Raw genomic sequence first — 26,680 nt, forward strand, 5'->3', positions numbered from 1 at the left:
TGAGGGAAAGAGGCAGCAGCTGGGTCCCAGCCCCTGGCCCACTTCCTAGAAACTGGGGTGCTGTGACAGGTGTGGTCAGCGTGGGGACCCGGCAGCCCCCAGTGGGTTGTTGCTTCCTCAGACACATTTCCCAGAAACATCCTTCCAGGTCACTGCCATTGCTCCTGGATTCTTCCTTGGAGTAACTCTAGGTTGATTGTTATTAGATGTGCAAAAGTCATTTCCCTAAAGCTCACATCTGACCTCATTTCCTTGTTTAAAACCCTTGGCCTTAGGATCAACCCCAAACTCCTCAATGTGGCTTTCAACCCTTTGTGTCATCTGGTCCTTGCTCACCGTTCCAGTCTCAATCCACACATTTGCCCACTTCACATTCACTCTCTGCTCCAGAATCACATGCGTTCTTTTCCTCTCTTCCCCAGGTCCTCTGCCTGGGACTGTTTCAGCAGCAGCCTCATCGGCTGGCCCTCGAGCCATCCTTTAGTGTCAGGGAGTACAGGGAACACTGCCCTAAAGACCCTAGACCTGGGTTTGAATGCCAGCTCCACGCTGGCTGGATGTGTGACCTTTTATTCTCTGAGCCTTAAGCATCTCATCTGTAAATTGGGCATCTGTAAATAAGCCAGTTTCATAGGGCTGAGGTGAGGATTCAGTGAGGAAATGGATATAAAACACAGAGAAGGACTTTGCCGGTGGTCCAGTGGCTAAGACTCTGCACTCCCAACGCAGGGGGCCTGGGTTCTCTTCCTGGTGAGGGAACTAGATTGCCACATGCCAAGATCCGATACAGCCATATAAATACATACATACATATTTTAAAAATAAATAAATAAAACACAGAGGATGGCTAGAAAACATGCCCCTCTGCCATGTGCTCGGTGAATCAAAGCTTCTCTTATTTCTTTGACTGATGTCCCCTCTTGGCCCTCTACCCCCAGCTGAACAGAAGCAGAATATAGTTTATTGAGTTTAACTGGTGCCTGACAAAAAGATTCTTGGCCAGGAGTTTGAGTAATAAAGTGAAAAGAATGAAAGCAACAACCGTCATTTGTCGGCACTTACCGTGAGCCGGACCCTGGCCCCGTGGGCAATGCTTGAAGGCATCACCTCATTTAATTCACAGATCCCCAGAGCAGGAGAGTTTTTATTTATCTGTTTTTATGGACAACAAAACAGAGGCTCAGAGAGTTTGTGATTTATCCAATGTCCCAAGCTTATAAGTGGCACTGTCCAGTCGGAATTGAATCTGAGTCCAAACGTCAGGCAGTTAAACACGCCCATACACGTATACACACATATGTCTGCTTTGCACTCACATCCACAAATGTGCGCACCCATATTCACACACACACACACATTCCATGGTGCGTTCTCCAACACCACCAGCAATTCACTCAAATCTCAGTGAACACCGACGGGGCATCCTACAATTTAACACAATTCAGGCACTATTTACCTGGTGAGAGCATCAGATCCCACAGGTTAAGGGCTCGGTCCTACAAGACTGTCCAGTCTCCCTTTCAGATGCCAATCACAAGTCCAAGTTGTCACCTGTGTTTCTGATCTGTCAGTTATGAATCGGAACCCATGACCCTCTCCTTGAGGTTCAACTAATTTGCTAGGGCAGCTCACAGAAGTCAGGAAAACATTGTGCTTACTAGACCACCAGTTTCTTAGAAAAGGATGTAACTCAGGAACAGCCAACTGGAAGAGACGCATTGGGCAAGGCATGGGGAAAGGGGCTTCCACGTCCTCCAGGAGTGTCCCACTCTACCTGCACGTCCGCGTGTTCACCAACCGGAAGTTCTCCAAACCCCATCATTTTGGGGTTTCATGGAGGCCTGGGGAGGGCGGGTGTGAGACCGAAAATTCCAACGCTCTCTATCACATGGGAGGCTGTCAGAAAATAAAATCCAAGTCCCTCTCCCCTCACATTAAAATCTGCATTTTAGCAAAATCTCCGAGTGATTCATACATATGTTAAAGTTTGAGGATAACTATTCTAGAATCCTTGGTAAATAGTAGATGTTCAAAAACTGTCTATCGAATAAAATAATAAAGAAAAAGAAAAAGAAAATTCCAACCTTCTAATCCTGGTTGGTTCCCTGGTAACCAGCCTCCCTTCTCAGGGGCTTTCCAAAAGTCACTTCATTAACAAACTCAGGTGTGGTTGAAAGGGGCTTGTTACAAACATCCAAAGACAACTTTATTGTTCTTATCACTTAGGAAATTCTAAGGGTTTTAGGAGCTCTGTGTCAGAAACTGGGATGAAGACCAACTACATATTTACTATGAAGCACAATATCGCACGCATACCTGCACTCATACACACACGCCCCCACACACATATGTACACACACATAAGGAAGGGTACAGGGGACGTATTATGGGGGACTGGACCTACGGCTGACTTGGAAGAAGTAGATGACACGAACAGTGAAGGGGACAAATGACGCCGCTCCACTCTCAAACAGGGAGAGGAGAGCAGGCTGAATTGAGGACCCTGGCCTCTCCCCTCACCTTGCTTCACTGACACTGTGGTTTCACTGGGGTGTAAGGGGCTGCTGCCTTTTTCCTGAGACTCTCTTCCTCCTCACAGCAGCCCACATGATTGGGGCCTGCAAAGAGATGTGCTCACTTGGAGAGGGAGTTGGGGGGAGACTGGGCCCTGTGCCAGAGCCCCCCAGACCTTCACCTGACCTGACGCCAGCAACAGAGACACACGGATCCATCGGCAGTACTTTCCTGATTTCTCCAGCTTCCTGACGCTTTGTCCATGGTGCGGGCACTTTTCATTTCCATGGACTCTGATGCACACGTCACTTGCGTAGACTTTGATTTAAATTTGCTTTCGTGAAAGAGAAAAATCTTAAAAAATAATGTCTGTGAATGCCTGTCAACATTTTAGTCTTTCAGACATGTCCTCATTTTAGAAGTGACCAGTCTTGTGCCCAGCAGGCTGGCCCATCCGCAGTGTTACTCATCCATCCATCCATTCATTCATTCATTTAAAAAAATGATGATGGAGCACCTACCATCAGCGGGTCACCGTAATAACAACCAGGAACCAAACAGACAATGTTCCTGAATCCAAGGACACATGTGGGGACATGGAAATCAAGTTATCAAACAAAGGAATGAACAAACTAATTTCAGGTAGTGGTGTGTTATAGAGATGATTCAAAAGGTTCTGTGATACCCAGAATAACTGAAAGCAGGGACCCAAACAGATGCTGGTATGCCAGTGTTCATAGCAGCATTATTCACAGTAGCCAAAGGTGGAAATAACCCAAGTATCCATCAACAGACAAATGAATAAGTAAAATGTGGAACAGACACACAATGGAATATTACCCAACTTTAAAAAGGAAGGAAATTCTGACTGCAACATGCGTGAACCTTGAAGACATGATGCTAAATGACATAAGTCAGACACAAAAGGACAAACACAAAAAATGATTCCACTTATATGAGTTACTGAGAATAGGCAAACTGATAGAAAGAGAAATTAGAATAGAGGTTACTAGGGGCTGGGAGAGGAAGGGGGATGAGGAATTCTTGTTTAACGGGTACAGAGTACCTTTTCGAGATGATGAAGGTTCTGGAGATGGATGGTGGTGACGGCCGCACAACACTGGGAATGTACTTAATGCTTCTGAAGCGTACACTTAAAAATGGTTAAAATGGTAAATTTTATGTTATGCATATTTTATCGCAGTAAAAAATATTGATTTTTTTAAAAAAAGTTATATGATATAATGGGAGGTCTAATTTACCTAAGGTGGTTGAGGAAGGCCTTTCTGGAGAAGGAACATTTGATCAGAGTGGAGGAGGCAACAGGATCCAGCCAGCTCGGCCAAACGATGGTAGGCGAGTGGGGTAAGATCATGCGGGAGAGGGGGGCAGGGCAGCACCACGTGGGACTTTGTAGGCTGGGGTAGGGAGCGCAACTTTTATTCCAAGAGAAATGGGAAACTGCAAAAGGACTGTAGCCGTTGGCACGACATAATTTCACACTTTCGAAAGACCACTCAGGTCTCTGTGTGGCACAGAGATTGCCAGGGGATGCCGAGGGCACAGTGGGGAGGCGATAGGGCAGTACAGGCAACAGGTGAAGTCTATCTCCTTACACATGTCACCCTCCGACACCCTCTCCCTGACTGTTGCCGCGTCATGGGGCCAGTGGGCCACATGTTGGGAAAGGAAGATGAGGAAATCAGAGTGTTGAAATCTGCTGGTGCCTCTGTCAGAGGCAAAGGCTCCTCGCTGCTGGGGACGGGGCCTGGCCCACGCGGCCCCTCCGTAAGCCTGATTAACCCAGCTTGCCAGAGGAGGGAAAGGCACAGTGAGTGACCTGATGGCAGGGCCAAGAGCAGGCAGGCAGTGGCTTACAAGAGCACGGGTCGGAGAGCCTGGCAGAGCTGGCTTGACCCCAACTCTGGCACCAGCGGCATGCCTTGGGCAGAAGAGTTCACCCCCCTTAGCCTCAGTCTCCTCATCTGTAAAAGCATGATAACCGTACTTACTTTGCGAGGTCGTTGCAAAGATTCAGTAACATAATGTGTGTTAAGCTTTTAGCATGGTATCTAGCACAGGGTAAACACTCAGTAAAGATTAGCACCCTCGGGCTTCCCTGGTGGCGCAGTGGTTGAGAGTCTGCCTGCCGATGCAGGGGACACGGGTTCGTGCCCCGGTCCGGGAAGATCCCGCATGCTGCAGAGCGGCTGGGCCCGTGAGCCATGGCCGCTGAGCCTGCGCTCCCGGAGCCTGTGCTCCGCAACGGGAGAGGCCACAACAGTGAGAGGCCCGTGTACCGCAAAAAAAAAAAATGTGGTGTACACATACAGTAGAATATTATTCAGCTGTGAAAAAGAAGGAAATTCCAGTCCATGTTACAGCATGGATGAACCTTGAAGACATTACGCTAAGGGAAATAAACCAGTCACAGAAAGACAAATACTGTAGGATTCCACTTAGATGCAGTACTTAGAGTCGTCGTAGAGACGGAAAGTAGAGTGGTGGTTGCTGAGCTGTAGGGAGGGGAAATGGGGAGCTGTTGTTTAATGAGTTTCACTTTTAAAACATGAAACGAATCATGGAGCTGGGTGCTGGTTGTGGTTGCACAACACTGTGAATATATTTAACACGACCGAACTGTACACTTAAAAATGGTAAGATAGTAAATTTTATGTGTATTTCACCACAATAAAAACTTTTTTGAAAAAGAAATGTACGTAATATCATGTGTCTTCTGTGATCAAAACCCCCAATGACCTCTCTTTTTACTCAGGGCAAAACAAAGCCCTTACAGAGGTCTTCAGAGCCCATATCACTGGCCTGTTACCCCTGTGACCTTGACTCCTACCACCCTCCCACTGGCTCTCTGCTCCAGCCTCCCTGTACTTCCTGCAATTCTTTGAACATGCTTAGCAGGCTCCTGCCCCAGGGCTTTTGCACTTGCCCTCCCGGAACCCAGAATGCTCTTCTTGCTGATATCTCTATGGTGTGCTCCCTCCACTTTTTCAGATCTCTCCTCACAGGTCATCATATCAGCGAGGCCTTTCTGCCTCCCTTATGAAGGGGAATGTCTCTCTAGGACCGCCCCTCCCCCTCTATGCCCTTTACCTTGCTATCTTTTTCTCCATAGCATCTATCACCATCTGACATGCTACGTGTCACACTTATTAATCTTGATCATCATCAATACCCTCTCCCCATGAAATGTCAGTTTTGTGAGGGCCGGGATCGTGCCTGCTGTCTGGGATGACCTACTGTCTTCCCAGAGCCCATCTCAAGCACATGGTGGGTCCTCGGTACATATGTGCCCAGTGAATGAATGCATGAACTCAGTGTGCTCATCTGCAAAGAGGTGGTGACCTGCAGGGGTTCTCAAGCTGTAAGAGTCTATGAATGGGGGCTTCCCTGGTGGTGCAGTGGTTAAGAATCCGCCTGCCAATGCAGGGGACACAGGTTTGAGCCCTGGTCCAGGAAGATCCCACATGCCGAGGAGCAAGTAAGCCTACAACTACTGAGCCTGCACTCTAGAGCCCACGTGCCACAACTACTGAAGCCTACTCACCTAGAGCCAGAGCTCTGCAACAAGAGAAGCCACCACAATGAGAAGCCCGCGCACCGCGACAAAGAGTAGCCCCCGCTCGCCGCAACTAGAGAAAGCCCATGCGCAGCAAAGAAGACCCAATCCAGCCAAAAATAAATTTAAAAAAAAAGGAAGAAAAGAGTCTATGAATGGTTGAGATTCACTGTGTTGTGTCTTTCCTAGAAGAAAGAGCATCACTGTCTTAATCACCTCAAATCTAAACACTCCAGATGAGTTTACTGGGTAATCCCATGGCCTGGCCCAACCTGGACAATGAGAGTGACTGGGTTTTTTCCCCATTTCTGCAGTCAAGTCCCTGTCTAAAGCCAGCCCCTCTAGATGGCACCTTTACTAAAAGGGTTGCTGTGTGCCCAGGGTACCAGGATGGACTCCTGGATTCTCTGGGGAAAGGATAGGAGAAATGCAAACGCTTCTCCCTGGGATGCTGAGTTTGCCGGTGACATGCAGCAGAACACGCAGCAAATTCTTTACAAGCAGAGCACGAACCTCTCTCCCAATCCTCTCCACCCAACCTGGGAATTTTCCTTCCTGTGCACTGTGGCAAGCCTGCCCTGGTCATGGCATCTGGCAACTTTTCCCCGAGTCCCTGGCTTTCTCTGTACATTGCTACGGAAATGGGTCCCTGGCTCTCCGGAAAGACATATTCCAGCGACGTTCATTGGCACTTCTGAGGGTCCGAAAATGCGTGCACGCACGCACACACACACACACAGAGTAACCTTGGTGCAATGGCTCTAGCTGCTCCGTGACACCACCAACATAAGAATGAGAGTCACATGGCAGGGACTTAAGACTCACATGGACTGCTCGTGTGGCTCACGTGCAAAGAGGAGGGGAAATAAGCTCGCTTCACAAATGCCATAATCTTTGCGGGAATCTCTTGCTCTCTCCCCCTTGCATTCAACTAAGCGGCAAAACCAGAATTTGCCTTTTTGCTCTAAGGCAAATCAAATCACTGTTCTAGGTCTCCTAGCAGGGAGACCAGTGCCTTGCTCTGCTTAAGGGAAGCTGTGACTGCTGTTCCTTCCCAGCGTGCCTGCCTGGAAGAAGGGTATGTCCGCCTCCCAGGCTGGTGAGGACCCACGCTCTGGTCTCAGGCTTTTGGCTTCCCACAACTTACCAGAGGGGTCGTGGAGGGAGCCTCGTGTATTGGCACATGTGAGGCCACGGGGAAACCCCGCTGTTTGGTGTTTATAGATGAGACCTGGATGTGCACATATAGCTCAAGTACACGCTTCACATACACACACATGCGTGCATGCGCACACCAGGCGTACACCTCCTGAGATCATCTCCACACGCCGAACACACAGTGCGTATCTACGTACAGACATCCGGCCCTGCATACTCTCACAGGCACAAACAGACCCATATACAAGCCTTTTCTTCTACTCCCACACCTACCAAGCACATATTTGCTCATGGAGCACATTGGTGGAATGTCAATTTACCAAAAGAGGACCCATTCTACCGCAAAATGATGAACTCCTCCACCTACGCAGGACCTACAGAGGTAGGGGACAAAATCTAGCTTTGTAACCCTGAGCCCAACACCCACTGGAGGGTATCAAAGCGTTGAGACTGAAAAAGTTGAGAGGAAAGACCCTCTTGGGAGAAGTCGGAATGCTCTCGGCCCTGCCTCAAGGCAAGAGATGGGAGGGAGTACTTCCTTCTCATCTGAGACCTTCAGAGGACCACTTGGAGAGCTTGGCCTTTGCTCCTGGAGTTTGGGGGAACATATAGGGCTGGTGTTTGCTCCCCATCCAAGAGGTCAGTGGTCAAGACGAGGCTGGGCTGGGGAAAGAAGAGCGGAGGGGTGCTGAGCTGGGAACGGCCATCACTCCAGACATTTGTTGGGGCAGAAAATGCATGAGCATTTCCCATGGATGTGGGGATCGTGCAGAAGAGAGAGCTGGCTGGAGGCTTTGTCCAAAAAGGCCACCCAGGTGCAGTGACCCCAATGAGGAGGCTACAAGAGGTGAAGCTGGTACACAGCCAGCCAGCAGAGATGATCTGTGCCTTACAGTAATTGCCACTGGGAGAACCCCAGTGATGAAGGTTTCCAAGCACCCATGGGATACCCAGGAGAGAAAGAGTCAGGCTTAACCCTCTGCCAGAGCCAGGGGAAACCAAAGCCAGGGACCATGGGTACCAGGAACCATAGAAAGATGAGCTCTACCCAGCCCCACCCTCCATTTTACCTGGAGGGGCCAAAATGGCCTGGGCAGGGGCCCTAAGCAGACCCCCAACTTGGGGGAGGAGACACACCTTCACTTTAAATAAAACTTGGAGTTCCTTTAATTATCCAGACTGGAAATTTTAATTATGGAAATGAGACTATGCTTGGGAACATAAGTGTCTGGGGAAGATTTGTTACCATGTAGGATAAGTGACCAAAGAAACGATGGCTGAATTTCCACCTCTCAAAGATTTTATCCAAGATAGCTGGGAAAAAGGAGTCAAGCTAACAGTTTACAAGGGCAGTCAGAAGAAAAAAGAAGTTCCTTGGTTGGAGCCTGTCACCGAAAGAGCTGTGCTTTTCTACCAAGAACTGCACCTCCATACAGGGTCAACCTGAAGAAAAGATCTAGCCGAGAGCTTTCTGTATCCAGCCCACACTCCCACCGACACACAAACGCCGTCTCTTTGTGACTTTGGGCAACGCAATAATTTGATTTCTTCACCTAACCCCTGCCCCTCCCCCTACACATACACGGACTCACTCACCATTAACGCTATGGTTTTGCTGCAAACCAGCCACAGTCAAACTAGGAAAGAGGGTTTCGGCAACTTTACCAAAATATACATTCTTTTTCCTTTTACATTCAAGGATACCACGTGAGAAAAGCAGCAATTTGAGACCCCCGGATGATGATGTCTTCTCTTTTAACGTTTTTGTCTTTGGCCAAAAACGTCGTAGTGTGACCTTAGACCAAATATTAGGTTGAACCATAGAAACTGCAATGACCTGCAAAACTGACTATTTCACGTTTCTATCTAAAACTGTATCTTTTTGAGATTCTATGTATCAAATGAGGATAATAATTCACATCTAAAGGATTGTTGTACAGATGTACAATAAATACCAGGACCTAGCTTGGTAGCCAAATCCACCAGTTTGCAAATGCATCTTTGCCAGAGAGTGATGGGAACAAGGGGCCCTGCTGCCCAAAGCTGTGGCTTAGTTTTCCGATGTGTTATCCTCGCTAACGTCTGGGAGGGCAAAGGCCTTTAGAGTCCCTATTTTGTTCTCCTTTTTCAAAAGGGCTCTTTCCTATCCTCTGACCTTTCATTTATACAGCCTCTTATTCTTGTCTTAGGGATGGGGCTGCCAGCCCTCCCTTTCTGAGGATATCATTGCTCTCGTTCTTCTTCCTGTTCCTTGGCAGTTGTCTTTTGCCCTCAGCGTCATGTCTGTGTGTCTGTTGTGTTCCCTTCTTTTCTGTTTGTTTTGCTCCAGAGCCTTTGGCTGCTGTTCATGGTTAAGAGCTGAAAAGCTGTTTGAAAACTCATCAGTGAGGCTTGTTGATGGGTGAGCTTCACTATTGTGCAAAAAAGTGGTGAATTGGTTTTGCTCTTAGGCTAGTTAGCTTCCCTAGAGAGGAGTCCTTGAACCTCCTGCCTGGGGGTTATTACCCTGGTACCCAGGAGGGATCTCTGTATTCAATAGGGAGACTTTCATTTAATACCTCTGTAAAATAGTCTTTTGCACCTGACCTGAGCTGTAGGAGGGTCTCTCCAATTCATCTTCCCCCCATAGATAAGCGTCCAGGCTTTTGTTGTCTGCATTTACCAGCTGAGGGAGGGAATGGTGGTGGTGCTGCTGGTGCTGCTGGTGATGGTGGTGATGTTGGTGCTGGTGGTGCTGGTGCTGATGGTGATGGTGGTGCTGGTGGTGCTGGTGGTGCTGGTGGTGATGGTGGTGGTGGTGATGGTGGTAATGGTGGTGGTGGTGGTGATGGTGATGATGGTGATGGTGGTGCTGGTGGTGCTGGTGATGGTGGTGGTTGTGGTGATGGTGGTAATGGTGGTGGTAGCAATGGTGATTGTGGTGATGGTGGTGATGGTGGTGTGGTGGTGATGGTGCTGGTGGTGCTGGTGGTGCTGGTGGTGGTGGTTGTGGTGCTGGTGGTGGTTGTGGTGATGGTGGTAATGGTGGTGGTAGCAATGGTGGCTGTGGTGATGGTGGTGGTTGTGGTGATGGTGGTAATGGTGCTGGTGATGGTGGTGGTTGTGGTGATGGTGGTAATGGTGGTGGTAGTGATGGTGGTTGTGGTGATAGTGGTAACAGTGGTGGTGGTGGTGATGTTGGTGCTGGTGGTGCTGGTGCTGGTGGTAATGGTGGTGGTAGTGATGGTGGTTGTGGTAATGGTGGTGGTGGTGAATGTGCTGGTGGTGCTGGTGGTGCTGGTGATGGTGGTGGTTGTGGTGATGGCGGTAATGGTGGTGGTAGTGATGGTGGTTGTGGTGATGGTGGTGGCAGAGATGGTGGTTGTGGTGATGGTGGTGGTAGCGATGGTGGTTGTGGTGATGGTGGTAACAGTGGTGGTGGTGGTGGTGGTGCTGGTGCTGGTGCTGGTGGTGCTGGTGGTGGTGGTATTTGCTGTCTCCTACTTCTGCAAACATTCCTATTATTTTCAGCTCCACTCCTCACTCCATCTCCAAGCTACCTGCTGTCCAGTTCCTGCGATGTTTTGGGGTCCTCTGACTTCTCTCTTGTAGGCTTAGGTTAAAGCTTCCTCTGGTTGGCAAAGCTGATTACTATTCACCTGTATGTTGTCCCTTTTCATAAAATTAATTGATATATCTGAGTTCCTATTTTTTGGTAAACTATACCTTTTATATTCCTTTGTCATTTTAGTGCTGTTTGAGGAAAAAGCAGATGAAAATGAATGGATTTGATTCCTATTTTAAAATTAAAGTTCCCCACTGCTCTTTTATAAACCTAAATTTTGTTTCTTTTCATCTTATTTTCGGCTTTTTTCCTATTTCTCTTATTTTATTTTCAACATGAAGAATAGGATCTGTTTGCAAGCACCCTGAATAGTCCAAAATGCACGAAGAGCTACAAGCTTCTCTAAGCCATACGAACTCAGACACCAGGGGCCTGGATTTCTTAGAAAATAAAACAGCCCTGGGCCACTTCAATTTTTTCAGTATTTCTGAGTAAATTTTTTAAAAAATGAAGATATGCTGAAACAAAATTTAGGAAAATTGAGATATATTTTAAACATTTGCATTTGCCAAATGTATGCTTTCAACACTGAAAAAAATTCCAAAGCAATATAATTATGCTATTCACAAGATAATTACAGGATTTATTAAATATATTAACTCATGACACACAGGCAGAGTGGTACAGTAATGAGACGTAAGCTTAAAGCACTACGATGAATATCTTCTTTAACTTGTCTCAACTCAGTTAGAGGTAGCATCAGCCTTCTAGCCCTTGGGACTTCCATGAATAGGGTGACATGGAGTGTGCTTCCATCCTCCATGTGCCCCTGTCTCCGCGCAGCACTCACACCCCAGTGATGAGATGCTCCCCGAAACATCAGCCGGGCAGCTCCCACCAAAGGCGGCGAGAGCAGAGCAGCAGGGGCGGTGAGCAAATACTTGCCCCTGTGCCGTGGGCAGGCGAGCCAGACTCGATCAGCAGCGCGCCACAGGGCAGCTGAGGCTTTCTGCTCCTGACTCCCAATCACAGGCCTGGGTCTTACACATGACTGTCTCTTTGCAGCTGAATGTCTCCTGGGCCCTGACAGCGGAAAAGGAGTTAAGTGACCAACACGGTATCTCCCTTTAAGATATTCAGGTTACCCAGACTCAACCCTACAAGGGCTTGGAAACTTCAGTGTATTCCTCTCTTTTCAGGCCACCCTAACATTGAAAGAAATGGTATACAAAACAGAAAAAAAAATTACCCCCCATCTCACTGCTCGCCAGCCAAGTAAATCAACCAGATTTTCTTCCCATGTTCTCTGTGGATGCTCTGATGATATAGATACACAGACACACAGGTACACACTTGTGTATCCTAAAATAAATAGAACACTGGCTCAGACGTCAGACAGGGCTGGATTCAAGTCCTGTCTCCTTTCCTTATCAAATGCATGGCCTTGAACGTGTGACAACTTCTCTGAACTCCAATCTCTCATCTGTACAATGGGGGTAATAATAGCATCAACTTCAAAAGATTATCTCAGAATAAAATAACGTGACATAATGCATGGGAAATGCTGATCACAACGCCTGCCACATAGTAAGTGCTCAATAAACAGTAGTCAGTTACTGTCATTGATTCTTTAATTCAATAAACATTTATTCAGCATTTTTTAAGGTCAGGCAGCAGGAGAGAGAAAAGTGTGCCTTTCCTCCTAAAGAGTGCCTTTCCTCCTAAAATGCATCATCTAGGGCCAGAGGTGGACATGTAGACAGAAAATGAGAATTTCTATTGCATGCATGCTAGCAAGGATGAGGCCTGAACTGGGCTAGACAGGAAGCTAGGGAGGAAAGACCAGACTGATAAGGATCTGGTTAACACGGGCTGTCGGGGGTCTGGGAGAACTTGCAGGGAGACAATTTGGTATTCTGCCTTTTTATGCTGAACATTAAATTACAAGCACTTTAGATGTTGCTACCTAATCTTCCCGTCAGTTTTAATGACTGCATAATATTACACTGCTTCAAAGGACTGTATTTTCCCTCACCTTTCCCCTGTCATTTGGTTCTGAGGTTACCAATTTGGAGCTATTAGAGATATCACCACAATGAACATGGGTGTGACAGTTTTTCCTTTCAGGAATTATGTCTGTAGGATAAATTCTAGGTCAAAGGGGATGAACATTGTTTAATAGCTCCGGCAGCTCACTGCCAAGTTGTTGTCAACGGGTTCACGCACTGAATACGATCATCACTTTATGTGTTTTGTCAGAACAGGTAAAGTTGGTACTTCAGTGTTGTTTCTGTTTCCATTTCTGTGATGAGTTGTTTGGTGGGGGAAATTGAATGCAAACGAGTGTCTTGGGTAGATCTAAGGGAAGGAGAGTGCAGGAAATTGTGACTGCGGGGACTGGGTTTGAGAGGCGGATTTCTGCCATGCCTCAGTGAGGCAGAGGAGGAGAAGGTGTCTTATAAGCCAATGCCAAGTGCGTTTCTTAATTGCATTGCTTGTATTTTCCCTCTCTTCCATGGCGGACTAAATGAATCATTAACATGGTAATCCTCACTCCTGTATGTAACCATCACAATGTATGAAAAACTTGTCATTTCTAACCCTGACTGCCTTCTCAGGAAGGTGGGGACTGTTGAATAGCAGCCCTTTGTTCTGCTGAGCCCTGGGAAATGTTTGGAAAAGCAATTGAAGGCAGGATAATATTTGCGGATCTTCGACTGTTGATTGGCAAGTTGTTGGAAGTGTTGCAGTTCTCTGCCTGCTCCATCTATCATGGCCTCAGGGAAGGAACAGTGTAAAGGCCACCCCAGGACAGAGGAGAAGATGAGATTGCCATGAAGTCCTGAGCTGAAGGAGGCAAGGAAGGGGAGGCCTGCTTCTTCTGCTCCCGTGTGACTGTTCCATGGAGAAGAAGATGCTGAGATGAAGAGGCTAGAAGGATGTGTGTCTGGTTTTTCCAGGTCAGAGAGGACCTCCAAAGGAGGACATGGTAGACATGGTAGACACATCCAGGTGGGAGGGAGGATGCTGAGAACAGGGGATGGGGTGGGGAGGAGGCGTGCTTGTGACTTGCTTTCCTGGGCATGGTGAGCAGGCTGCATAGCTGAAGGGGGACGCTACACAAGGTCATGTCCAGCTGTCAGGGACAGCAGCATATGTCCCAACAGTGCAGGGACAGGAGCGGGCAGCTGGATAAATGAACCCGAGGTGGCATGAGGTGTGCGAGGTTTTGGCAAGTTCCCAGGGGCCCCAGCAAGGGACACTGAGACACAGAGAAGGGCTAGTGTAAATGGGCTTTAAAACCAGAGGCAAATAGCTGGACCACGGACTTCAGTGATAGTGGCCGCCCAATGTCCCAAAGGCCAGTGAGAACAGTTACCCTTGGCAGGCACCAATCCAGAGACCAGACTAAAGTAGGCAGTCCACAGCAGAATGGACACCAAGAAGAATACAGAAGAGGGATTAACATACATACACTACTATATATAAAATAGATAACCAGAAAGGACCTACTGTATAGCACAGGGAATTCTACTCAATATTCTATAATAACCTATGTTGGAAAAGAATCTGAATAAGAAGAATGAATATGTGTATATGTATAACTGAATCACTTTGCTGTACACCTGAAACTAACACAACACTGTAAATCAACTGTACTCCAATAAAAGTTAAAAAAAAAAAAAAAAGACCACAGAAGTCTTACAAGGCTCCATCAACCCTGACACCAACTGCTATTTCATGCCACCCATATTTGGGAGAAGATGCTGAACTACTTTGGATAACAAAGGGAAAAGAATTTAGAATTCTGAATTTTAGGAATTCTAGGAAGGAGGGAGAAAGTAACGGAGATAGATGGGAAGATGTCTCAGACAGCTTGACTCCTATAATGGAATACCATTGACTAGGTGGCTTAAATGGCAAACATTTATTTCTCACAGTTCTGGAGGCTGAGAAGTCCATATCGGGGTGCCGGCATTGTTAGGTTCTGATGTAGATCCTCTTCTTGGTCTGCCATCTTCTTTCTGTGTCCTCCTATGGCACAGAGCAGAGAGAGAGGAATAGCTCTCTTCCTCTTCCTATAAAGGCCCTAATCCCATCATGGGGCTCCACCCTCATGACCTAATCACCTCCCAACCCCACCTCCTAATACTATCCCATTGGAAGTTAGGGTTTCGACACATGGATTTGGGGGGATAAAGCATGCCGGCCATAACAGAAGGGAAGAGACGACTTAAACGCCAAAAAGATTGTGGAAGGCTGTGTGCTTTGAGCTAATCTTCCTTCCTTTGACCCCTAAATTTCCACTAAAATCTACTCACCTAACTTAACTGCTTGTCATCAGCTGACATTTTGTACAAACCAAAAAAAAAAAAAAAAAAAAAAAAAAGTCATTTTCCAGTCCATGATGTGAAATAGCTGTGTGGCCTGGCCAAGTCACTCATCTCTATGCCTCAGTTTCCTCTTCCGTAACATGGGGCTGGTTATGGCACCATAGGATTGCCTGTAAGCCATCTAGTAAGTGAATGGCCACAAAAAGCACTCAGTGAATGGAAAGTATTGTTGTTGATGTTATTATTATTACTTTTGTGCCTAGAGAGCATCGGGGTCACTTAGAGGGCTTCTTAAACACAGACGGCTGGGTTCTACCCCTAGAACTTCTGATTCAGTAGGTCTGGGCTAGTAGGATCCAAGAATTTTCATCTCTGCCAAGATTCAGGTGATGCTGATGCTGCCAGCCCGAGAACTGCACTTTGAGAACCACTGGCCTAACTTGCTGCTTATGAAGCCACAGGGCAGGCTGTGGTGCTCAGCAGAAGGCAGTGAAGTGGTGCAAAGAAGTGAAGGAAGAAAGGCAACAAAAGCTTGGCAGTTCCAGCACAGAGCTTCCCAGCCCGTGTATCGCGGCTGGAGATGTGTGTGCCCAGAACTGATCCCTCATCCTCAGCAGGATCCTGAAGACAAGGGCATCCAGCTTCAGCTTCAAGGGGAAATGGGGCTGAAACCCCCAGACAAGATGCCTTTCCCTGATATGCATATGGTCCAGCCCGTAAGGGGGTTTGGCAGGGTGGGGGAACACTGGGATACCTGGCCTATTGCCTCTGGCCTTAATCATGGTCAACTATTTACTGCAGGCGACCGTACAAGCATGATCGTTTCTGACATGTGCTGTGACTTGAAAACATTTGGGAAGCCTTTCTCTACAGCTGCACTGTCCAATTCAGTAGCCGCTAGAAACATGTGTCTAGTACAAACTGAGATGTGCCGTAAGTCTAAAATACATACCAGATTGTGAACATTTAGAACAAAAATGAGAAACTCATTAATAATTTGTTTTATATTGATTACATGCTGAAATGTTAATATTTTGAACATATTAAATATGCTGCTAAAATTATTTTTACTGCTTTCTTTTTAGTTTTCTTAATGGGGCTATTAGAAAATTTTAAATTGCATATGTGGCTCCCATTACATGTACGGAAAGTGTTGCTCTAGGAAGAAAAGTGAACACTTTGCAGAAACTGTAGGTGGTTTGGCCTACCTGCAAGGGTGTGTGTGTGTGTGTGTGTGTGTGTGTGTGTGTGTGTGTGTGTATAGCCGAGCTATCAGGGGAGGCAGAGCAGACCCAGTGGCAGGCTAAGTAGTTGGACTTGAGTCTGTAGGAGACAGAGACTGATTCAGAAGCTGTGAGAGGCAGAATGACAGGATTAGATGTTTAGAACGATACCTAGAAGCAAAGTGGAGGAGGGATTGGGAGGTCTCACAAAAAACAAAAGCCCTGAGAAGCAGTGCAGTGGAAGTGAGAGAAGCCAGCTGATGGTTGGTCACACAGCTCAAGTCCACACCAGATATATTCAGGCTCAGGCCAGCCTAGTGGTTAAGAGTATGGGCTTTGGCGTCAGACTGCTCTATTTGATTCTCAGCCCTTCCACTTAAGGTCAGCTGTTTTACTTAACTTTCTGGGTCTCAGTTTATTCACCTATAAAATGGGAATCAGTATCACTGCGTTGTTACGAGGCGTAAAGTGGTGCAGAGATGTAAAGTGCTTAAAACAGTGTCTGTTTGGTCCCGCTTGGTCACATACTCCTCTCTCATTTTTCCAGGAGGATGTGGTCTTAGGATTGGATTAGCCTGGGTCTCGTGCCCAGCTCAGGTGGACAGGCAGCTGGATCTGTTACCCCACGAAGCAGGGAAGCATGCCAGCACCCACAAACAGCAGCTACCCTGTCTGCACCACCCTCCTGGCTCAGTGACCTTGGGCAAATGACTCAATGAATCAGAAGCCTAACTTCCACTTCTATAAAACCTTTCTAGAGAGACTGTAAGGATTACACAATCCCTGCCCCCACCGAAGGTGACCAGCAAATAATTTAAGGCAGTGATGCCGTCATTGGCAGTAAAGACCTGGGGCTAGGCGATTATCTGAATTGGGGAGCTGTCCTTTCGGGGGGTCAGATCACACCTCAAACTCTCAAATCAGTGTCAACAGAAAGGTCAGCGGGGACTCTGGGGCTGAGATCTGATGGGTGGGTCCTGGTCCGTGTCTGTTTAATAAACATCCCCTAGCCTTCTGGAAAGCTTCCTTCACTGGCTATGCAGTTTTGGTCCAACCTGTTCTCCTTTCTGTGAGCTGGGGTTTCGTAAGAGGCCAAATTCCAGGCTGGGGCAGGATAAACAGGATCGCATGGCTGATGATTGGTGAGCCGGCCTGGAATGCAATTTACTGCAGATTTCCGTGGAGGAGAGCCGCTCACCCCCTGGACAGTTTACAGGGAGGCTGTTAAAACAGGAAGGAGCTTCTAGGCTCTGCAGGATGGCTGCCTGGCATTTTTCTCTACCCCTTTTAAAGGAATGGAGACACCAGCTACCAGCTGGGAATTCTCTGCGTCAATCTGCTTTACAAAGAATTAAAAACCTCTTGGCCAAAGCTTTATGTTTGTCCAATGCTTTGCAGCTTACAAAAGATAGTCAGTTCTAGCACCACTCCAGTTTTGCAGGTGGGGAATTTGGAACTCCGAGAGGGGAAGTGACTTGCCCAAGGACACATAGCCAGGACATGGCAGGGCCAGGATGAGAAAATTTTCCACAAAGCAAATCGGGCAAAAATAGCGTTTGTGCTCAGTCTTCTAGTTCATCAGCTAACCCTTCTCACCGGGGGTTAGCTTGACTTGAGTACAATCTGAGGGTGACGGGATTGAGAGGGTCCCTTGTTCCAACGTGAGTATCATCATGAGGAAATCTTTTTCCTTTTACCTAGCTCAGAATTTTAGAAATCTGTTTTCTTTTTTTTGAATCTGGTCAGTGTTTATTCATTATTTATTCATTCATTATGCAATCTTTTTTTTGAAAATTCAAGCATAGTTAATTTACAATGCTGTGTTAGTTTTAAGTGCACAGCAAAGTGATTCGGTTATATATACATATACATACATAGGTATATACACATACGTATGTGTATACATTTTTTCAGATTCTTTTCCATTATAGATTATTACAAGATTTTGTTGAAATCTGATCTCTTGACCTCACACTGTTCCCTTCTCTTTAAATACAGCCCCAGCCTCTTCAACCTAACCCTGGTACCTGTCCCATCTCTAAAGGGATTTCAAGGCAGATGGGTCAGTAGGAAGAGATTTGAGTTCAGTTCCTAGCATGGCTACAACCCTACTGCCTGACCTCTCTCTGGACCTCAGTTTTCTTATCTGAAAAAGGGGTATATAAAGTGGAACTGAGCCCCAAAAGCCCATCCATGCTTCTAAAGCTTCTAGGCTGAACCCCTGCCTGTAGCTCGACCATGGGAGAGCTGGGGCCCAGGGCAACATCTGGCCCTTCCCTGCTCCTTGGTGACTTGCCCAGTTGGGGACATATACAGGCCTCCCCAGGCCTCTGAGGGATGGCCCTGGCTGCCCTCTCTGGTGAGCTAAGTGCAGCATCCGTGAGAACTGATGGTGGAGATGAAGACAGCCCCACTGAAATAAGGCACGCTCGCCCTCTGCCCCAATGCAGCCTGCCTTCCTCAAGGTAGCTGCCGACTGGCCTGGGGGAGGACTCCTTGCCATCCCAGAATGAGCAGGGCTTGGGGTGGGCAGGTTCCATTAGCTCATTCTCCTAATTGTTCTGGCTGGGGATTGTTTCTCCTGATTAATTTCCAATTAGCACCAGGAAGCCCAGTTTGGGGTGGATTCTGCCAGTTTTCCAGAGCCAGTTCTCAGCTATTTCTGGCTTGGCCAGACCCAGGACCTTCCTGCTTCCGTGGGAGCTGCCATTCTGGGAGGGCCTCCTGGGCACTGACACCCTGTTGCCACCCTCAGGACAACACTGAGAAACTGGTCTCATTATTGCCAAGTTACAAACGTGGAAACTGAGGCTCAGTGAGGTGAAGTGACCTGCCCAGGTTCCCGCAGGCAGTAAGTGAGCGGTGAAGTTGAATCCTGCCTTACAGATTTTCAAACACACGTGCATTTCCCTAAAACTGCCGCCTCCATGTTCTTCTCTTCCCAACGCAGTGCCTGAATCATTTAGAAACAGTTAATCCACAAATAAACCTCGGGCTTTGTCTTTCCAATTGGAAACCCAGATTCTGTGACAATCGGGCCTTTTTTCTAAGCTAGCCAGGAAATCTGGTCATATTAGGAAGAAGCAAAGCCATTTAGGTTTTAATAACATGGTGAGAAAATAGTGTGACTTTAAAGTCTTTATGAGCCCTGGAATGCATTTTCCAAAGCGGGAATTAGCTGACACAGGCAGAGTGTCAGCTGGAAAAACAAGGTCTGTGTTAGGTGGCCCAGAAAAAAACCTGCTTCTGTGCCCAGAGCCTCCCATTGATTTCAATTGCTGGTTAGCACAGGCCAGCAGAACAATTGTCCCATCGGTGAATGTGCCATTAGGAATGACCCCACGCAGCTAATGGGGGTTTAATACTGGCTTGCTTGGTCCTTGGTATGGTTCCTGTCCTCATTTTCAGTAAGACAATTACCTGTGTCTGTCATTCCCTTCAAACTTGTACAGTAATAATTAGCCAGCCCCCAAAGAGAAGCTGGTTACCTTTAACCTTGGCTGGATGAAAGCTCAGTGACCCATGAAAGTGTGTGAAGTCATCGGACTCTGGCCGGCTAGGGAGGAATGCAGCAGATATTTGGTAGCAAATGGTTATGATATCTCACATTTGTTCATCATTTCACAATCTTCAGAGCTCAGGGTAACCTTGAGGTCATGAGCCAGAATTCTCACTTAAGGGTCAGCAAACCATGGCCAGCCACCGGCCAAATCAGGCCCACCCCGTATTTTTGCAAATGAAGTTTCATCGGAGTACCTCTATGCCCGTTCATTTACATATTGTTTGTGGTTGTTTTTGCGCTGCAGCGGCAGAGATGAGGCCCTGTAACAGAGATTGTGTGGCCAGCAAAGCCTAAAATATTCACCATCAGACCCTTGATAGAAGTTTGCTAACCTCTGCTCTAATTCACAAAAGCCAAGCTTGAATCCTGGATCAACCATTTACCAGCTGCTTGATCTTGGACAAATTACCTCCTTTCTCTGCTTCAGTTTCTCCATCTGTTAATTAAAGGTAGTGTCTATGTGGTAGACGCTACCAGCTCTCACCAACTCCTTCAGTTACGCACGCTGTCTTGCACTTAGGCGTGACCAGGGAACTTGCCCTTAGCAATGAAATGTAGGTGGAACTTCTAGACAGAAGCATTTAGAGCTGGGGTTGGTTTTCCATGCTCTCTTTCTCTGCCACTTAGACCAAGGAGGCCATGTGACCTGGATGTTTTAATTACAGGATGGTCGGTTGGGTTCCCAAATTCTTGAAATGAATAGAGATCCCCTCAACTTACAATGGATGTTTAGTATGGGTGAGAAATAAATTTTTGGTGTTTAAACTACTGAGATGAAAGTATTATTTGTTACTTCAGCAAGATCTAGCTTATGCTAACTAATCAACCTACTTCATAGGGTTTTTTGTTTTTTGTTTTTTGTTTTTTGCAGTACGCGGGTCTCTCACTGTTGTGGCCTCTCCCATTGCAAAGAACAGGCTCCGGACGCGCAGGCTCAGCGGCCATGGCTCACGGGCCCAGCCGCTCTGCGGCACGTGGGATCTTCCCGGACCGGGGCACGAACCCACATCCCCTGCAACGGCAGGCAGACTCTCAACCACTGCGCCACCAGGGAAGCCCCTTCATAGGGTTTTTGTTAGGATTAGATGAGTTAGGTGTATAAGACCTTAAGAATAGTGGCAGGCATATACTAAGTGCTCAGTGAATGCTAGTTGATATTAGTTATTACATCAATTATTATGCATTAAAATAATATGCATTATTTTTATGAAATAAAATATGAAAACTTTTTCATAAATTATCTCATTTTTAACTTCATAATAACTATGAGGTGGTAATTATTATCCTCATTTATTTAGTCAATAAACATTTAATGGGTACCTGTTTTCTGTTAGGTAATATGCTAGACTATAGGATGTAGAAATCAATCAGAAAAGCTTTATGTTCACAGAGGCGAGGTCTGTTGAACCCAGATTTTAGAGTGGAAGTGATGTTAAAGGAAGTTGTTGCACAACTGAATCTTGGAAGGTCAGTGAGGGTTTACCAGATGAAGAAGGTGAGGAAAGGCATTCCAGACAGAGGGAACCATCATATGCAATGACATAGAAGCTGAAATTATATGCTCTGCTGGGGGAACATTGAGTGAATTGGTGCATTAGAGGGACAAGATTTTGGTTAGGGATATAGCAGATAATATTGTTTGGCTACTCAACATATATTTGCCATCTACTTCTCTCTCACCAGCTTTACACTACAGAGAGAGAGCAAGGTATATGATTTACCAGCCTCCCTTGCAGCTAGAGAAGGCCATGTGACACAGTATCATCCAAAAAAGATGTCAGGAGACATTTCCTTGGAAATTTCAGATTAAAGCAAAGAAGCCAATGAAGAGAGCTCCTCACTGTAGGGACTTCCCTGGTGGTCCAGTGGTAAAGAATCTGCCTTACAATGCAGGGGACACGGGTTCAATCCCTGGGCAGGGAAATAGAATCCCGCATGCCGCAGGGCAACTGAGCCCACGCGTCACAACTACTGAGCTCGCACGCCTCAACTAGAGAGCCTGCATGCTGCAAACTACAGAGCCCACGTGCTCTGGACCCCACACGCCACAACTACAGAGCCCATGAGCCCTGGAGCCTGCGTGCCACAATTAGAGATGAGAAAACCCCCATGCCACAACTAGAGAGAAGCCTGCCCACCAAAACGAAGAGCCCGCGTGCCTCAATGACGATTCCGCAGGCCACAACTAAGACCCAACACAGCCAAAAATAAATTAAAAATAAATAAATAATAAATAAATCTTTGGAAAAAAAGGGAGAGACAGAGAGCTCCTCACTGTTATTTGTGAGTGTAATGCCTGGAGCTGTGGCAGCCATCTTGTGATAATAAGGGGAAGGCCAGGAGAATTGGGGAGACATGGAACCAATATCTGGACCTTGAGCTGCTGCTGAAGCAACTCTGGAAGCGTGTCCCCCCAGACTTCTTGCCACGTAAACAATATACATCCTTGTGATTTAAAAGACTGCTCATTTTTTATTTGTAGCCAAAAGTATCCTAATGGGGAGTTGTGAGAAGTGAGACTGGAGAGGTTAGCAGGGCCTAGATCATGCAGGGCAATAGGGGCAAGTCAAGGATTTTGCACAGGAAGGGGAAACGCAGGTTTAAAGAGGGCAAGTCACTACCCAGGATCCCACTGCTAATTGGTGTCAGGGCTGGGATTTACACAGAGATCTTCCAAGCCAAGACCAAGTCTCTTTCCACTGATGTATAGGGCATTTTGCCTCTTCAGCTGAATGGTCCTAGCCAATCTCTACAGGAGAAACTTGCTCATGGCTTGTTTTGGCCCACTGGGGTCATTTTGAAACAGGAGGGAAGGAGGCTGGGCACAACTTTTGAAAGAATGACATAGCCGGAGGACATGACATAAACTGATTAGAACCAAATGGGTCTAAGACGGTGGACAAGTCGCCTTCCACTAGACCTTGAGCCTCAGTATATGCTCGCATCAGCAAGCTAAATGACACCCCCACACGGGCCATGACAGTTCCAAGACTGACCATAAGGATCAAAAAGTGGGCGGTGGCCCAATTCCTGGAAATCCCCGCCCCTTCCTGAAATAGCTAGAATACTCCTCTCACTCATTAGCATATGAAATTACCCACCCCTTTAAAAACTAACAACCCCATACCCTGGTGCCTTTCTCACCTGCTGAGATGGCCCACACTCTGTCTGTGGAGTGTGTTTCTCTCTAAATAAACCCACTTCTTACCTATCACTTTGTCTCTCACTGAATTCTTTCTGCAACGAGACATCAAGAACCTGAGTTTCATTAAGTCCTGAAACCAGGTGTGTGATCTCACTTGGAAGACTGTAGGTTTTGGCTGGGTTCGAGTCCCAGCTGCGTAGGTTCAAATCCAACCCAAGGCACACAGTTTCAATTTCTAACCACATGCTGTATAATTTGGGATTTTGCCAAAGCATCTTCCTATTTGGGGACCACATCTGTGAACTTCATAAATAGGGAGACTTGAGGAGGTGTGTGGAGAAATCAGAGAAGGTGAGGAGGTAAAGCAAATTAAAACCGAACTGGGGACTTCCCTGGTGGCACAGTGGTTAAGAATCCGCCTGCCAATGCAAGGGACACGGGTTTGAGCCCTGGTCCTTGAAGACCCCGCATGCGCGGAGCAACTAAGCCCGTGCGCCACAACTACTGAAGCCCGCGCGCCTAGAACCCGTGCTCTGCAACGAGAAGCCACCGCAATGAGAAGCCCGTGCACCACGACGAAGAGTAGCCCCCGCTTGCCGCAACTAGAGAAAACCCGCGCACAGCAACGAAGACCCAACACAGACAAAAATAAATCAATTAATTTAAAAAAATAAAACTAGATAGCTTAAAATCTATTAAAAAAACAAAAACCGAATTGGGTTTGGGGGAAAGACTCACAAAGACCCAGGACATGGAGGAAATTAGAAGCAGGAAGAATAGTGCCAACCTTTCCACCATCTATGTTTCATTGGCTGAGAAGAAAGTTTACAGCCACAGCCTCCTCCCCTGCTTCTCTGTAGTTTGCACCTCTCTGACACATGTTACTGCAACAGGCAGCTATGAGACCCTGAGCTCCTCAGGGCCAGGACAGTGCCGGACCCAGCTGTGTCTCCCAGAGCCTGGCTCCGTGTGTCACCCAGATGGGCACTTACCATATCTGCCCCATGTGGACTGAAACTTAAGATAAAGTAAAATTAGGAGTGACCTCATCTCTAGGGTGGCCACCCCCTCCAAAGACAGTGTCATAAGTTATCCTAATTTTTCTGCCCCTAGGCTCCTTAAGCCAGGTAGACCCAACTCACACATCAACCCCACACCCACCCCCGAAAATAGCATCAAAGACCAGCTGATATTCAGTCTAGTTTAACAGTTAAGAGATCCAGTTCTGAGAGCCCAATGGCCTGGCTCTGCCACTTCCTGGCTGTGTGACTGTGGGCCAGTAGTTTACCATCTCTTCTTCTTGGTCCTCTCATTTGTTTAAGAAAGTATTGATTTCATATACTTGTGAGGATGAAGTAACACAGAGGAACTGCTGACATGCACTAAGCCCTTGATGTATGTTATTATTATATTATGATGATGATGTCAGTTGTTACTGTTATGATGATCATGATTCAAGGCAGCCCTCAGGACCCTGACCCTCACTTTCACCCTCTCTGGCTCCTAGTGCTTATAGAACACGTATCTGGAGACTCCGGACTGCTGACATCTATCCTGCCGTTATCCACTCTGGATTTGGAATCAATGTACTTGTCCCCAGGACTTGGAGCCCAGCATTCCCTTATAGGTCCTGGCTGAGTCAGCCCCTCAGGCCCCCGTGTCCTGTGTGTCCCCAGGTAGGACCAGCCCTGACCCCACACTACCCCCGTCCCTTCCAGACTCGCCTCCAGCCTGCCACCCCTCTCCGCTCTCATCCGTGGGGGGACGAGGGAGGGGACGTGTGCCCTGGCAGCCCTGGCTATGCTGAGCCTTGTTTGTGTATTTCCACCTTCACGCTTCAGTGGCTGTTGCCCCTGACTCATCAGTTAGTTAACAAGCTCCAGAACCATGCCTCTCCCCTGTGACACTTCATCAAACAGCCCATCTAGGCTGCGAGGGTGCGGGCTCCGTGGGGATGTTTCCGTGGGAGAAGTTTGCTTGTCTGTTTTTCAATGCAGCTGCCCTCCCTTTCTCATTGCGCCGAGAGCATCTCAAGGGCAAAGTCTCTGTCTCTTCTTTCTTTTGCAGTTTCTGAATATGGGTGGAGAATTTTGCTTTTCACAGCAAGGAGTCATGAGCCGTCTGGCTGGCTGATGGGGAAGGTGATTATTTTTAACAATAATAGTAGCTCACACTTACTGAGCACTTACTATGAACCAGGAAGTCTGCAAAGCACTTTCTGTGCATTAACTTATAGAATTTTCACAATAATGCTGGGAGGGCAGGTGCTTTTTTAAATTACTATTTTACAAATAAAGAGACTGCGGCTTAGAGAATGACTTGCCCAAGTCACGCAACTAGTAAGTAACCAAGGCAGGATTTCACCCCAGCCTTTCTGACTCCAAAACCGTGCCAGATCTGTGCTTCTCAAACTCTGGGGGACACAAAATCACTTAAAGACCTTGTTAAAGTGTAGCTTCTGGGTTGAGACCTAAGATTTAGCATTTCCAAGAAGCCCTCACAGGATGGTGACGCTGCTGGTTTGAGTATACACTTTAAGTAACAGAGATCGAAATTGTACTATATTCCCTCCTGGTATGTTAGGTTGACAACAGGATGTTCACTTAAGTTCTTTCCTGGAAGGAATTTCCTGAAACAGAGTCATGGAGAGGGTTCGTGGCTAGGAGTCCTGGGTTTGAACTCCAGCAGCTATTTAGTTATCATGATCTCAGGCAACTTCCATTCTTAGAAACTCAGCTTCCTCCTGGGCAGCATGAGGCTAATTGTACCACCTGATGAATGATGATGTGATAATGGCCCTGAGACAGGGCTCTGTAGACTGTCCAGAAAGGATGGTTATTCAAGGAAGAAAAACCAAAAGAATATTTTTACTAATAACAACTCCCACTTGAATGGATCGTGGGCAGAGTCATTCAAGTTTTCATTCATTCCTCAAATTTTTTGCCATCTGATGATCAAAGGTTAAGAGATTCATCAGTGTTTCATTGCACTAATTAGGAGCTTTCACTACCTCAGTATCTGAGTCCTATAGAACCCTCGGTGAAGTGTGGTTTTATACCTACAGACTGATTCTCCCAAGCCCCTTCCATCTTTGGCATAATAGATGAAACAGGAAAATAGCCTGGGTCCAAAAAAAACGAGATCACAAGGAGAGGTTGCCTGAGCAGGAATGCTGAGCAAAGCTGACACCCACCACTGCATTCCCAGCCATGGACATCCAACGTGGAGGGCAAGAGATGCCTGGGATAGACATTGCTGGTCTGACCAGCTGACAGATTAATGGGATTTTATGTACTTCTCTTTCAGTCTCTTAATTTGTCCTCTGTAAAAAACTAGATACAGGGGGTTCGTGATGGCTACAACTTCTTTGCTGCTTCTCCCATTAAGAGATGGAGACCTAGTTTTCCTCCCCTTGAATATAAGCTGGCCTTGAGGCTTGGTTTATAATAACCAACAGAATATGGCAAAAGTGGTGTTCTGGGCTTTCCAAACTCAGGCCTTAAAAAGAAGACTGACAGGGCTTCCCTGGTGGCGCAGTGGTTGAGGGTCCTCCTGCTGATGCAGGGGACACGGGTTCGTGCCCCGGTCCGGGAGGATCCCACATGCTGCGGAGCGGCTGTGCC

The sequence above is a fragment of the Stenella coeruleoalba genome (genome assembly GCF_951394435.1).
Source record: "Stenella coeruleoalba genome assembly, chromosome: 3".
NCBI classification, from domain to species: domain Eukaryota; kingdom Metazoa; phylum Chordata; class Mammalia; order Artiodactyla; family Delphinidae; genus Stenella; species Stenella coeruleoalba.